Below are 16,337 nucleotides of genomic sequence, written 5' to 3'. Positions count from 1 at the left end.
GGGCTTGGTATCCATCCTCTCACCCCTTTTTCAGGATTGCTTTGGGATAATCAGGGGTTTTTTTTCCACTGGGACCAGGTGAAAGGGTCAGTGCAACAATAGTGAACACACACACACACGCATGCAAACACACCCAGGCAAGCAGTGATGAGTGATTCCTCAGAGACAGCAGAAGTAACTCACTGGACTTCATCAAACTGCTGGTATCAGCACAGAGCCTCCAGAAACCCTGCCTGCACCACAGAAAGGGTAGGGCAGAAATCTATGGAAAGAGTATATTGGGAAACTTGGAACGTGAGAGTCTATGGATGTCAAGGGTAATTTCCAGGGTTATAAATTATGGAAATCATGGCAAATGCAAGTCTGTTTTAAAAAGGAGCAAGTCCTTAATTTCTGGTTTGAGTTGTGGAATCTGAGATTCTCACTTGCTTCTCTGCCTGACACTAACAGAATTTCTAGATGATAGACAACACTGCATTACAAATTTATTAATATAATTGCTCTTAAAGTGATTTGTCTCTTTCCATGACTTCCTCTCTGGGCAGTTTCAGGCAGTCAGCAGGCCGGTCAATAAGAGACCAGTAGAATACACATTTTATTATGGAGGATCCACTGAATGCTGTCAATATAAGATGTACTCATCCTCCAGAATGTCTGCAGAGCCTGGTGCTGTCACAGGTCAGCTCCAAGCCACGGGGCACGAGCCAGCTTTGCTATTTAGACACATTAGGGTGTGAATGTGTCTGAAGTAAAACCAGTTGTCTTCCAAGGTGGATTTATCTTCACAGTCTTATGCTAACATGGCTCTGTGCCTTCCAGACTGGAGCTGCCTGGAGCTCTGGTGATTTGGAGCCTGGACAGTTGTTAATGTGCTCCTGTTGGTGTCTGGGTGTAGGCACAGCTGTAATTCTTCTCTTCTACTCGTGTCTCTGCAAGGAGGTCCCTCTGCTTGATGTCCTCTTGCCCTGCAAATCAAGCTGAAATCAGCAGAATTAGGCAAATATAGATCAGATTAATAAGCCAACACTCCTTATCCATTAGGACTTCTCACTTGAGGTGAGATGGTGGATATGAGCAAGGATTTGTAAGATACAGAGTTTAATCACAAGAAACCCACATGGAAAAATCTGCTAAATCGAAAACCAGGGAACTGGCTGAAGGGCCAATGATTCTAAATAGCTTTGATTCTTTATGGGGACCATAATTCTCCCTAATGGGAGTATCTTCAGATGATTTAATGTTGCTTTGGGCCTTTTTATGTACCTTGGTCTTATGCTGGTCTTGTTTGCTTTTCTACCAGGAGCATTTGATGGGTTTAATGCTATGATAGATGCAGGAGGGGCATGGATTGGGGCAGCCCTGCCAGTTCCTGGCTGTTGAATTGCTCCTTCCTTATCAATCTCACATGTCAGGTTGCCTTGCTGAGTGCTGCAAAGCTGCTGTTGGCCTTGGCCTGCAAGGTCTGTGCAGAAAGTGGCTTCAGAGGAGCATCCCCAGAGCATCACTGGGGAGAGCTTTGTGAAATAGGTGTTTTCTTGTTGTGGGGAGACCCCCAGCTCTGTTCCATCAGGTGAGATGTTGATAAATCAATGCATGGGCAGTGGCACGATGTTTAGATGAGGACAAGTTGTGTACCCCCAGTGAAAGGAGTGAGACAGCAAATCACAGAACAGAACACAAAATTCTGGCCCTCTTTTTCCCATCATATTCTCAAATATTCCTCATGTGATGAACGTTTTGTGTGCCTGTGAAAAGCCAGCTGTGCTGGAATAGATCAGAAGAAAATAAAATGGTGCAAAGAGGAGCAAACAGTCCAGGTAAAGAAAAAACTGAGCAGACTTACTGTCTTGGAAGAAAATCACATTGAGTGCACATTGCCCTGCTTTGTAGATGTGCTTTCTGGCTCTGAAATTTGGCTGTGAATTTGCAGAATCCACAGCTTCTCCTAAATACTGCCTAAGGCAAAAATCCCAGAGATACTTCAATTTTGCAGATGCTCCAAGCCCATCTGAAGCCCAAAGCTCAACTTCTCCCTCTGTTACCAAATTTCCTTAGTTTATGTTGTGGTGCAATGTTGGCTAATGAAAACACAACATGATTAAAGGAAGAAGTTTCTTGCCATTCATCCTTCCCTTGCTGTCAGTTCCTTAATTTAAGAACTAGCCCTGGTGTCCATTATTGTATTTTATTCTTTCAGGACTTAATGGTCGGAGGGAGGAGCCCAAAGAATAGAACACATTGATGAAGTTCCTCTTTCAGATGCCAGGTTTTGGCTGTATTCTTGGAAAATTTTACACTTTCTATTAACTGATATGTAATTCAGAGTGGAGGGATACTGTGTGCTGGTTTCTGACCTTTGCAAATGCTAAATCATGAAAATATCTGATTTATTGAATTTCTCCTCCCTCACCATAATCTTGCCAAAGTGGTCATGACCACAATCAGTGAACTGAAATGACTTTGGTATTTGTATCATATATATAATGTTTATTTTGGGATGTAGTTTGTGAAAATATTAATGTAAGATAGTTTTGGCCAGAATGAAGCTTATAAAGAAGTAACATTTAATCATCAGAGACTGAACTGCACTCAGGCTGAACAGTGGTGTTCAAGATGACTTCTTGAATCAATTTATTCTATTTCTGGTATTAAACTCCAACCTGGCAGGGGCCTAGGGTTGTCCATAATTCTGTAGCTAGTACTATGTCAGTGTGCTCTAAAGTGCTGTCTGTAGCATTCTGCACTGGATTTATTAGAAAGTTACCATCCTTACAGCAGGAATTTTTTTGTTCTTACTTGGCTTGAATAGGCATTGGCATATTTTGGGAGAATGATACAGGTCTTTCTGTGCCGCACCAGACCATTAGCAGGCTTCTTTAATATCTGATAGTTTGAAAGAGGTATAAACTTGAATTAGAATATTATGAATTTTGAATTGGGATGTTATGAATTAATCTCTCCATGGGGTGAAGTCCATCTGAGTCTCCATCATATATTCTTTGATTTTGTGAGATATTAACCATTCTGGTCACAGCTAGGCCTATTATATATGTGCTTAGTTTTAAACACATGTACAATTATTCTACTTGCAGATCTCTTGTACCAGAGACTACCATATAAACTAAATACAGAAATTGGATCTTTCTCTGAAAAAGAAAATATTTAGTTAAATTGTAATCTGTTTTTTTTTTCCAGTCCTTTAGGCACATATATAGAAAGACACATAAAATGTAGTGTCTGCACTGCTGTCTGATAAACTGGGGGGTGTTAACACCATTCATACATTATTTTCTTCCCTTTTGCTACCCAATGGGTTCCAATGGTAAATTTAGGATGGTTTGCTTGGGTTTTGACTAAATTTTAAAAGTTTTGCTGCTGAGGGTGCTGTGTTTTTGTAGTCCCTGTCAACACCTACATCTTCCCCAAGGATGGTTCTGCATTTCCTTGGCAGGAGCAGCCCTTTCTGCTGGGCAGGACTGGACCAGAGCAGGAAATCAGTGTGTGGTGCTGCAGGCTGGCACCAGCCCTGGCAGAGACCTTGGCAGGGTGTTCTGGGTACCATGGAACAGAAATGGGCATCTTGTGTGTTTGGGGAATGTTGGATTTGGTAAATGGGGATTGAAACTGGAGAGGAGAGGTAGTAACTGGGTCAGGTAAGGTTATGCATTGCCTGGAGTGACTTTCTTTTGCACAAGCATTGGATCATCCCTATTCTGAGACTTAGCTCTTCTTTTTACCCTAAAAAACCTCCCTCTGTTGGCCTTTTGGAAAATGATAACGTCAGCGAGGTCATTGTGGAATTGGATGTTAGGCAAACCACTGGATATTTTGTTAAATAAAATGGTCCTTGCCAATATTTTGCAATCAGTCCTTTAAGTTTCAGCCACATCTTAGAGTTAAAATGTGTCTGTGTCTATGGATAGATAAACTTGTGTGTGTATACAGCACAGCCTAATCCCCTCATTAATTATAGTTCCTCTTTCATTGCAGGGATCTTTAAAATAGATAAACAGCAGTTCTGAAATCACAACACGGAGGGTGAAAACCTTAATGTGTTTTGAAGTTACTTAGAGGGAGGCCTATACAAGGGGCTGACTATTTCTTAACAAGAAAAATACCTTTGAAAATCTTTCCATAGTTCAGATATCTTCTTCAAAACCACTTCTGATAGGGGTTTAGTCTCTGCACTCAATAACATCATCATTAACCATTAACATATTACAAACAACAACATTTTTATCACTTTAACAACATTGCTTTCCAGGATCAGGTTTAAATTATAACCTTTAAAAACAGTGTAAGTCCTGTTCTTTCTGTGTTGTTTTGTTTGTTTTTGGTTTTGTGGGGGTTTTTTTGTGGTTTTTTGTTTGTTTGTTTTTGTTTTTTGTTTTTGTTTTGTTGTTTTCATTTTTGTTTGTTTGTTTTGGTTTGTTTGTTTATTTGGTTGGGTTTTTGTGTGTGGTTTTTTAAAATTTATTTTTTCTTTAAGAAAGATGTATTTGCTTTCGATAAAATGAGTATGTCATACCAGGTGAAAAGATGAATTGCAAATGGTCTTTGTTGAAGGTAACACTTGGTGGTCATGACTCTGCCAGGAGAAAAAAGCTGCATGATGAAGGTACAAACAGAAAAAGATGCAGAGACTTGCCAGTAATCTGAAATAAAGAAGACTCTACATGTCAGAGAAACTTTTACATACTGAGGGAGGAGAGAGGGCTTTGGTTCCCAAATGCCCTGCAGGTGACAGTGAAATCTGTGCAGTTGTTGTGCAGTTCTGGCTGCACATTCCCTGTGTCAGGGCACTTCTGTGTGAGGTGATGCTCAGCTCTGTGGTGCCTCTCCTGGGGCAGCTGGAGGGCATTTCCAGGGCCAGGGCTGTTTCCCATGAGGAATGCCAAAGCTGTCCCAAAACCACCCCTGCTGCTGCTGTTGGGGTGTGCAGTCAGCCCTCTCTGTAGCAATGTCTCCTCTCTGTACCGTGGTTCACAGTGAAAAGGAGCTCAAGAGCATTTCTTCCTCCTCCTCCAGTCACATCAGGCAATATTAAACCTTGTGTCCAAGCAGGATGGAATGTGTGCAAGTTCTGGGACTTTCTCAACTCTCAGACTTAGCACTGAGAGCTGTAGAGTGCCAGAAAATAATAAAAATAACCCCTCCTAGCTCAGCAAGAGATTTTTAAAGCCCTTTTGAGAAAGTCCTGAAGTGTAATTCTTTGTTGAATTTTTATTTTTTCCAGTAATTAGTATCTTTCAGGTAATTTCTGGGTCTGTCGGTTCAGTTGCTCCCTGCAACTCAAGTGATTTCTCTGACACCCCAAAGGCAGAGCTGCAGAGCCTTGGGTGTTTTCATCTCCTCCTTCTGGGGCTGTGTGTTTGTTATGTGATGGGTTACAAAGGCCAGCACAAAACTTTGCAGTTTTTCAGTGAAACACTCTGAACTCATCTGTAGAGGGTGACATAAATACAGAGCTGCACAGGGGGGTGGGTTTGGATCCATTGCACACACACATTTCAGGCAGATTTGAGATGGTTTCAAGGCTCTTGTTTTGTCTGGAAGATCTAAACATTCTTCTCTAGGTACCAGGCCTTAAAACACTTTTCAAATTGATGCTTCAAAATAATAATCTATTTCAGGCAATTCTGGTCACATATTTCTCCATTTAGAGAAAGGAAACCTTTCTGAAGAAGGTCTGAGGATCATCAAGGTCTGGGCAAGTGAGATCTTGTCAAACTTTTACAGACAAATGTTCTTAAAATTGAATAGCTTGTTTAGTGGCACAAACCATTATTTCCTTATCTCTGGTTGTTCCTTTCTTTCTTTACTAAGATATTGCTTTCCTGTGTCCTGTTAATTTCCTCATCCTGTTAGAATAAGGGAGGGAAAAGGGAGAGAAATATTGCACTGAGCTGCACAGACACATTGTCATTGTGGTTTCCTATTAACTTTCTGCTGATTTCTGCTTACTTATCACGTGCTTTCACGTCGTGTTACACTTTCCAGCAGCAGTGTGTCTCCAGTGCTTTGTCTCTGAAGCACTAAAACTCACTGTTCCCTACTTTGCTGTTGTTCTCTTCCTCGTGGAAAATAGCCTCCTCAGGATCACAAGAACAACAGGGCCAGTTATTTTAATCAAATGATGTTTTTCAGGATCTTGAAAGGTTGCTATATCAGCCTCTGCTCTGACCTCTAAAACAAAATCACTTCCATTCACGTTATTATCTTCAGCGTGTGGGAAACAGATGGAATCTGAATATTCTATTTTTCCTCCCTCCATTTTTTTTAAATTATTTTTTGTGTTTGCTTGATTCCTTTTGAAAATGCATCCAACCTATAAGCAAACAGCCTCCTCTGTGTTCATTCCCCAGCATTCTCCAAATATTCACATTCTTAAAATACCACCATCTTCCTTATTTTCTCAATTCTGTATTTGTTTACTCTCAAAAGCTTCTTTGTAGCTGCCTACACTGAGCTGGGAAAACATATAGTCTAGTCCTGCTTTATGTAAATGTACAATAGATTGTTAATGTCTTTGTTACCAGATACTAGCAGGCTTTGCTGAGGACAAATCCATATGCCAGTGAAATTGTACAACATGAATGTTCCCAAATGTATGCAGTGTTCCTCAGATTAATTGGATTCTATGGAACATATTCCCATCACAATGTGCAGAGGTTTTAAACATATAACTCTCATTAATGTTAATGGGAGTCACATGCTTAAATCCCAGCACTTCTAGATAGGAATAGCATTGCTTTAAATGAAGCTGGGGTCCACCTTACTGTGAATTATTACAAGGGATGATTGCAGTTTTCTCCTATGGATGAGAAGGGAACAAGTGCTACCAAATCATCTCTCTGAAGCGTTTCATATTTTTAACATTTCTCAACAAAAAATCTCTGCTGAACTGAAGAAATCACTCAGTGCTGGAAGTTTTGCTTTTATGTTAAAAAGTGGAGTGTACCTGTTCAACACAGCCTTAAAATAATAGAAAAGAGCAGAAAACAGCTTTTTTTTTTTTTTTTTTTTTTTTTTTTTTTTAGCAGAAGGAAAAAATAATCCTCTTTCTTGGTAGCACACATCATATTTTTGTGAATATGAAATGATACATAAAATGTATGTTAATTAGTAAGAATTCTACTAATATCTCAGTGTGGGCTGTTTAATTATGTTTTTCCTCAACTGAGCCAATAGCTTTGGTGACAATTTTGTTTCCAAGTATTATTTCATGTTAGTTCATAATGCAGTTCTTTCACAGTGCTAGAAATGCAGCAGGAATGGGCATAATGGAACCTAAGGCAATTCTTGAACAAAGTCAGTGATTATGGACTGTAAATAGAGAGGTGGAGAAATTGGACTGTGAGGTGGTTAAGGAAGTTTTGGATTACTTTACGACAGTCTATAAAACTCAATAGTTAATGTCTTTATCAATTAACTAGCTGTGATCAGCCACAGATAGTTAGGAGCAAGTAACAGTCTCTTCAGACATAGGAGCAGGTGGAAATAGGTGGGCTTGTGTTTTAGGTGAAGGGTTCTGTGTCATCCTGAAGCCAATGTGAGATTTATTCTTATGTGTCCTGTGCCCACAAGGAGCTGTGCCTTGGAAGTCCTGCTCTGGAGTAAGGAGAGCAGATTTCTGACATCCCATGGATTCTCATGGACGCTGATTTTGCAGTCTCAGGGATTATGTTCTGCTTTCAGGAGGATGCAGTGGCCTGGGAAGAGGACACCATTTCCATGGCAGGAGCAGATGTAATTGGCAGCCTGGCTCTCTACTCCTCGCTTGCTCCTGTAGGGAAATACTACAGTAGTGTTGTGTAAGCATAGATGGGTTTTATATTCCTAAAACAGCCAGGCCACAAACAGAAGGGACAGAAAAGGACTAATTCTGTGTGACATAATTGGATATGGCAGTAGGCCAGACTGTTTGATTCTACTGGAAAGATCCCAAATTCTGAGTATGGAAGCTGACTGTGGGAGGGAGAAGCTACGTCGTTGCTTGGTTTATGTGGCATATGTGTTGGGCAGGCTGGGGAGAGGGGCACAAAATGCATCTGGTTATCTTGAAGGGGTCCTTGATATTTGTCTAAGAAGAAATGCTCTACATCCAAACTCTTTTCAGTCAAAAATGTAGGGAAAAAATGTCTATCTAATGCAGCCATAAGCTGCGGTGGTCGTGTGGGCAGTCCAAGGGAGGAAGCCTTTAAACCCTAAAAATATTGTGATGATTATCCAAATTTGACCCTCTTCTGGTCAGTAGTAGACTTGTCCTAGCTACTCCATTTCATCCTCCAACACTGCTGTTTGGCCCATTCCTCTGTTCCTCAGAACAAGGCCACGCAGATGAGCAGCAGATCTGGTTTGCACAATCACATCTAAGGAGAAGCACTCAGAGGTTGGGAGATGGTTATCACCAATCAAGTGTCAACATCTTCAAAACTCATCTCGAAATGAGTAAACTGTTGCTCAAATAAAGCTCAATGCCTTCCTGCTTATTCAGTGCTTTGCTTATTACACTAAATTGCAAGCTTTCTGACTGCAACGTCACCTTTCTTGTGCTGGCTTCCCTGCAACCTTCCAATTCATTTACGACTCAAAGCAACCCTCTCTGTTCCTGAGTATCTGAGAAACTAACTGAACATCAAGATTCAACACTTGTGGAAACTGGAGGCAATACGTAGTCTTGCTTTTCCCCTTCACTTCCTTTTCCACTGTCACGTTTTTTACTCATTTCTGCTTCTGCCATGTCCACGCTTGGGAAGGGTGGAAACTTCTTTTCCTTTCCTGCAACGTCTTTCCTCATGACGTCTCTGCATCTTATTGCTGATTGATTCATACGTGTGAGTCATGGCAAAAATGGAGTGCCTCATCTCCCTAAACAACCACCTCCAGCCCCATTTTTGTCCCCTCTCGCAGCCCTGCCAGGAGGGTGCCACTGGTGACTCATCTCTCTTTGTGTTGCTTCACTCGTGTGAACAAGTGGCCAGTTTTGTTGAAAGGATAAAGTTGGTAGATGGAGGGTTCACTGGTACTTTCCATTATGTCGGACTGTTCCAAGAGCTAAAACAATCCTTCTTCATCATTTTTTTCCATCAGATAGTCCATCTAGCTGGTGGTAAGCTGGGAAGAGATTAATTGAATTGGTGTGGATGATTTGCCTGGTGGACAGAAAGGACACTGCACAGGGCCAGAATGTGCCAGGATATTGTTTGAGTGGAAGGAAAGGCACAAAATTATTTTTCTTCCCTTCACTGGTTTGGCATGCAGTGACCCAGAATGTGTGTGTCCTTGTAGCCCAGCCAGATGCAGAAATTGCTCCCTCTGACCATCCTTGCACAGACTGTAAGAAAAGACATCAGGAAGAGCAGAGGTGGACTTGTAGCTGCCCAGTGTCAGTGGTGATTCCATAGGTGCAGCTCTCAGCAGTGGATTTAGTGTTTCTGGATATTTTAGGAAATGTATTAACATAATTTATCACCTGCATATGTAGCTGGAGTCTAAAATGAGAGATGGGAACATTGATTGACCTTCAGCAAGCAAAACCTGAGAAAAAGACTTCTTTCTTGGCCAAAGCTTGCTAAAGAATTTTATTCATATTCTGGTTGGCACTAGCCAACACTCCTACTCTTCTAGTTTAAAAAGCATAAAAAATGCAATTCCAGCTCAGTGGAATTCTGTACACTGAGAGAAATGATTTCTCTCAATCAAAAGCAGAGAATTGGTAATATTGCAGAAGCTTTGTAAAACACTAGGTTTGCTTGACTAAAGTGGGCTGGACAACACAACCTGGGGGGTGCAAAGTAGCATTTTCTTTTCTGATGTAGTCAAGGTAGACAACTCAGTGAAAGACACTTGAGAGGAGAAAGGAGGTGTATTTCCTTCCCCTGGCCTACTGTTTGCTCAAAGCCTGTCCTCATTTGATTCCCCTGTTGATAAAAAATTTTTGAATGTAAGATAAACACAAAATTACCCAGGTAAGCAGCAAAGCACCCACCTAAGATGTTTGGGTTGAAAATCACTTTAGATCTGGGTAAGACAAATCCTAGCATGATGGTGGTCCAAAGATGAGGATGGATGCTATTTATTTGTCTATTTGGCATGGATCTTTAACATTTCCTTTAGACTTTCACAATCCCTTGGCTTATATTGCTGGCAAACCAATTTGTGAGAAACATTGACCATCATTCTGAAGCATGCCTCATCCTCAGTCTTTCTGTTTTCTGGGTGCCTTCCAGGGTACCACAGCTCCCATCGCTAGGCATTATGCTTGGGAAAACTGCTTGCTTGATTTAAAACAAAAAACAGAAAAACAAAACAAAAAAAAAAAAGTGGGGAAGAAAGAGGGAAGGAGAAAAAGGGCTTGTGAGCCTATGGTGAACTTAATTAACATCGCTGGAGGGACAGCAATAAAGAACTTAACGGGGCCACAGTGAAGCCTCGCAAAGCACGAACGAGTCGCAATATTATTGGCATATTCAATTATTTGCAGTTGTGGGGGTTTTGTTTTCTCTGACGACTCCTGAAAATAATAAAGCGCTTAAAAGTTCCGCTTTCACTTGGCTGACCCGGCGCTCTCGCAGCTGCCCCGGGAGGGAGCGGAGCCGCGGCCAGCGCGGGGCCGGCGGCGCTGAGAAAGCAGCACACACAGTCCCTCTGGAGGGGAGCAGCTCGCACTCATCTCTAGGGGCTCTTCCTGCCTGGCCTGTGTTATTTATTTTTACTATTATTAGCATTTCTGAGGCACCAATCGCTATGGTAACTGTGCCTGTAATAACTCTGCGTCTCCGCGGTTCTCTCCGCCAGCGGTTCCCCTGCGCTTCGCAGCTGCTAATTGCTCTCACCCCGCACGCACGGCCCGGTGCACCCTCCAAGTTATCGAACCTCTGGACCTGCTCCAGATGGGAAGGCTGAGGTGCAGAGGGTTTAAGAGATGAGCCTTTGTGTGTCTCTTCACTCCTGGACCTGCCTCTCCAGGATAAATCTGCATTTCAGCTTCTTTTCCTGGCTTCCTAGAGGTGCGCTGCGATAGGGACTTAAGCCATCGACCCCTTCTAGGCTTCATCTTTCTCTTTAAATTGTTCCTATCACTTTTCTTCTGCTTGCTGAGCCCTCGAGACTCAGTGCTGGGAGCCAGGGAAGGCTCTGGCTGAATGATCTTGATGAAAATATTTCTCACAGCTCTTCAGGAGCGATTTTGCCCCTGCCTTGCATAGACAGACATAGTGGGCATCGACCACGCGGCAAGTATGAGGAAGGACTACAGGAGAGTAGTTGTGGTTGTGGCTGTGCCCCTGCCAGCTCCAGAGATGCTTCCCCATGGTATTCAGCATCAGAGAGGCTCACTGGGGGACCCCTGCAGTTATCCCCACAAACCTGCTGGCTGGGAACACCTCGGAGGAGAAACCCCCACACACCCAGATCACAGGGCAGCAAACTCATCCCTGCATTTTGCCTCATTGTCTATCAGCAGCCAGCACTCTGTGGTTGCAGTCACCCACTGGCACAATAGTGTCATTTTTAATCCTTTTAATATTTCTCTTTTTAAGAGCATCTTAGCTCAGGGGCCACATGGAGGCTGAATGGCAGGAAGCCTGTAAGCTCTGGGGTTGTGGAGGGGAAAGACACAGTCTGCAGCAGTGCCAGTATGCACATCACAGGAAGAATTATGGTTGGTTTTCACATATATCTATAACATCTGTGTGGCTAATAAAATTGATGGAGTTTGTCATAATCAGCCTGTACTCTCCAGTGAGAGAATTATGTCTGAGCATTTGGAAATCTCATGCACAGGCAGTTACTGAGGGAATGCTGTGAAGATTAAGTTGTTTCTGCGTGGCAATGAATGCCCACGCTGAAATGTGCTGCCTGCCTCTGTGCTGCAGTGGGGTCCTCAGGAAGAGTATGCTGTTAAGTGGGACACTTGTATTAACTGGAAAAACATGCTTTTATGTGCTACCTGCTGTCACAAGTGTGCATTTACATCCATGCTGTTGCACTAAAATAGCGGATTTCCAGAGCAACCAAAACTAATCCTAGAAATATTGCATGGAACAGCTCTGGTCCCCTCTCCATGTGGAAAAAGGGAAGTCCCCCCAGAACAACAAAAAAGTACTGCTCTGATGTCCCACAAAACCTCCATCCATCAGTGTTCCTGGCATTGCCTGTGCCTCAGGATTATTTTGGAAAGGCTTCAGCTCCTGGGCTGGCTCTGGCACAGGGCATCATGTCCTGCCCATCACTGCCACCCGCTGCCTTGGGGATTTAGGAAGCCCAACACCCAAAATCCAGAGAGGTGGAATGAACTGAACCTCAGATGTGCTTGTCCCCCAAGCGCTGAAATGTGTGGGATAGGTGTTTTGTAAAGTTAAGGGTTTTTAGAGAATCATAGAGTAACCTTTTGTGATAACATTACTTAGTGTGCCACTTCTTGTGGGGTTTTTTTTCTGTTGTGCTGAAGAGCTGGTATAATCCATGTTCCTTTGCTGGATCAAATGTAATCAGCTGATAGCTGCCAGGTTCCCCAGGAAAAAAATGGACAAATAATGCTGCGATGACAAATTCTGATCACATTCGTTTTATAAGCAGAGATAGTTGCAATTTCATATGTGATTGATTGAAAAACAGTACTCAAGAGGGATTCATACATTCTGTATTTATTTACTGCATTTTGTTGGCTATGGGCTTAAACAAAATTGGTTTTGCATCCAAAATGTAATCTGAATGCCTGTGAACACAAGAAGGCAGATGAACACAAGTCATTTGGGCATCCAGTGCCTTTGCACGTGCATGTAAACGCTTCTTTTTGGAATATCAGAGTGGGCAACATTTAGCAGTTTGTTAAAAATATGGACTCTGATTTTTCAAAGTGGTGTCTTGATTTGCTATAAATCTGAAATATGTGTATTTCTGACCGTGGCAGTTCTGAACCTTCTGCCTCTTCACTGCCCTGTCAGCTCTGTGGCTTAGGAAAACTCCTGGAGTGGTGTGTGATACTGCTCTTTGAGTTCAGAAGAAATCCAAACCAAATGAAACCTTTTGGTAACTCCTCTGTCTTTCTGGGGGTGGATATAGCCTTTCCTACTCCACCTTTTTAAAGAGTTTTGGGGCCTGACCCAAAACACATAAATTTCTGAGGATTTAAGCTCAAACCCACATTTCTAGAAGTCAGTACAGTACTGCCATTGAAAAAGTGAGTTCAAGTCTTTTATTGTTTTAGATCCAATGATAATAAAGACAAATGCATTGGATTAATAACTCTCCTACCTTGAAATTTAATTTAAAATCTCTTGTAATGTAATCACATTTGGGTGTGCCATTACCCAGATGGAGAGAAATTTGTTTTGTTGAGAAATTGCTTTAGCATAAGAATGACTTGAGTTTATTAACAGGGAAAAAAACATGACTCCCCTCCCCAGCCACTCCCCATGCATTCCAAAAATAAGAAACTCATTTCAACATGGACATTACTGGTTAAATAATAATTACACATAATGAAATGTCATATTTCACACATACTCCCTGCAAACCATGCTTCTTAGTCTTCCCCAAAACACTGCAGGGTGTAGCCGGCACTTTCTTCCTCCTTCATGAAAAGAGTATTTCACAATGGAATTGTGTGATGACAAAAAATGGTGCTGGAAAAGCATCACTACCCAGAGAGACATAAGGAATTGCCACAGGCCACTGCTTATAATCCCACACAGTATTAAGCAGTCATTGTATCTTTTTCCAGGGCTTCATTCTTCTTTTCTGACCTACAGCCTCACCGGGAGTTTTTACAGGAATGGAACACCACGGAACAGCAAATTTGGGAACCCTGTCTCTTGACAAAAACAAAAATGTTTGGCTCAGAAGGTTATTTTTTGCTAAATGTATCTTTCGGCCGCCGTCGTTAAAATTGTTAAATGGCTTTAGGAACCTGTTTTGTCAATCACCTCGGGGGACAAGTGTGAAACGCTGGGCTGTTAAACGTGTGCCACAAAAAATAAAATAAACCTCGCGAGAGCCGCGGGAGGAGCGCGCGCAGGGCTGGGTGCACACCTCGGCTCCTCGTGGGCCCTCGTCGCTGCTGCAGCAGCTCTGATTAGTTGGGATTAGATATTCCCAACTCAGGGAGATGCTCTCCATAAATATTTGTTTGCATTTAAAAGCAGATCTCTGTGAAGCTTCAGGTGTTGGCGGTTTCCCTCCTCTGGCAAAGGGACACACACAACGTGTGTGACCCATGTTGGGCACTGAGGCCACTGGATCAGCTAAATTTGGTTTTAACCCTCGAAGCAGGGCTTTGGTGGGGCTGATTCTTACCTTTTTAGATATATTTAGTATGTAAAAAAATGCGTACACCGTTGTGCATTAAACTGAACTGCACAAATTAATTTTGTGCCTGAGAGCAAGAACATTTGTTGTATACAATATTGCTACCTCATTTCTAATTATTTATTTCTAAATGTGGGTGAAGTTGCATGTCTCTGGATGGGGATATTGCAATTCTGTGAACTTATGTTTGGATGGATAAAAGTGTTTTATTCCCACTGTATTCCTCTTAAAATAAATAAGTAGTGATAAGCCAGTGACATTGCTAAGAAAAGACACTGCTAGAGATTGTGATTATCATAACTGTAGTGGACTGGGGTAATGGTGCTGAGTTAAAGTTCCTATGGCAAAGTTTTTGCAAATTCCAGGAACTTTTCAAGAGAGCCAGAGGGAAATCAAAGATGTTTGTGGGTTTTTCACTCCTTAAAACTCCCTCCAGAAACAAAATAGGTAGAAATGAAAGGAACAAACTAGGCAGGAAAGGAACCAAATAGGAAGGTAAGCAACTGCTTGGAAAAACCCCAGGAACAGAATAGAGAGGTAAGGAAGTTTGACAAAATATTTTAATTCTTCTGCTTGGATGAAAGAGTTATGTGAGGGAAAAGAAGCTAATTTTTATTTTATAAAAAGAAATTTTATAAATTCTTTCCATTTAATGCCCCCATCTACTCTTGGTTATAATTAACAGTACTCAACAGTAGCACTTATTAACCTCAGTAGCACTTTGTTTCAAACAATATTTTGCAAAATCCAGTCTGTTATTCACTGCTGTGCATTGCTGCATGTCTGGGAGAGATTCTACAGCCACCCATAACCCACTTCATCCTCAAATCCAGGCATACTTTACATTCAGAGCTTTGAAAACCAGCTAAATTTACACCCAGCTTGCTCTGGAAATAAATCTGCTCATTTAGATGAGGTCTCATTTAAAATGGCTTAGCCCAATAATTAATCATTTCATTCTCTTTATATATTTGTGGGTGTTTGAAAGAAGTTTGATTAGTTACCAGTGATTACACTTCCCAACACCCTGCAAAGGAAATAATAAAATAAAACCCGTCAGGCTTTTGTAAGGATTGCTGGGGCTGAATTTGGGCTGAATTTAATAGCGACTTGCTAACTGGCAATTATTTGTCTGCCTTTAACAGGAACTCCATAATGAAGGAGGTTATCATCCAGGAGTGATACCCAGCTTGTTTTTAAACCTGCAAAGGGAAGATACTGTGAACAAAGCAGTGATGGCTCTCAGGCTCCTCCCCAGGCACCAGGAGAGCACCTCAGCACAGGTACCACCAACCCACCCTCTGGCATCCCCTGGGACACTCACGCTCCTCCTGCCCATCATTTGGGGTCCTTCACTAAATGCAAACAAACAGAAAAGCTTCCAGTCACTGATCTGTTGTTTCTAAATGCACTGTATTATTTTAAGGACTCCTGAGATTCAAGATATTTTTCTAATCTAAGGGTTTTGGCTTGTAAAGAGATGGGGAGGGTAAAAGATCATGTTGGTCTGAGTAGATATTGCACCTCTAAAGCTGCCCATGGTTTCTTATCTCTATTGTGGGCAAAGTGGATGGATGTCAGAGTTCAACACACCCATGCTGTTTAACCTGGTGCTATTATCACAATGACCTTAACCAGCTAGGCAGTTCACAGAGCAGGCACTAAACAGAGCATGAGATGAATTTAATGGATTACTAGGGAGTATGTTATTGCAAGGAGAAGCACCTGTGGAGCAACATATTTACCTCAGTTCCACTGAATGAGCATGTTGAAAGTGAATTGGCACAGCCTTCTGCTTTATGAAAGGAAGTATTTTGTCATTCTTCATGCTTTCATTAAGAGGATTTAAGGCAGAGGATGCTGAAATGGTTCTGTGTTAGCACCAAAAAAAAAAAAAAAATCACAGATTAATAGTGGAGCTTGAAAATAGTAAAGCATCTGATTTTTGCTTTTTCATCAACAAGCCTAATAAACCAGGATGAAACTATTAACATACAAATAGACAACCTTCTGATTAAAACAGC

General features: G+C 41.8%; 1 long non-coding RNA gene across 3 annotated transcripts in view; it reads left to right on the top strand.

Annotated features, from left to right (window-relative positions):
* The window catches only part of LOC134557726 (uncharacterized), a 199,608-nt gene that overhangs the window by 166,584 nt on the left and 16,687 nt on the right, over positions 1 to 16,337 (top strand). For all 3 annotated transcript variants that reach the window (XR_010082152.1, XR_010082153.1, XR_010082151.1), the window contains one exon: positions 15,459 to 15,596. This is a non-coding gene — a long non-coding RNA (uncharacterized LOC134557726). The remainder of the gene's footprint in view (positions 1 to 15,458; positions 15,597 to 16,337) is intronic.

Source organism: Prinia subflava, chromosome 13 (assembly GCF_021018805.1).
Source record: "Prinia subflava isolate CZ2003 ecotype Zambia chromosome 13, Cam_Psub_1.2, whole genome shotgun sequence".
NCBI lineage: Eukaryota > Metazoa > Chordata > Aves > Passeriformes > Cisticolidae > Prinia > Prinia subflava.
This window is presented reverse-complemented; position numbering and strand designations above follow the sequence as displayed.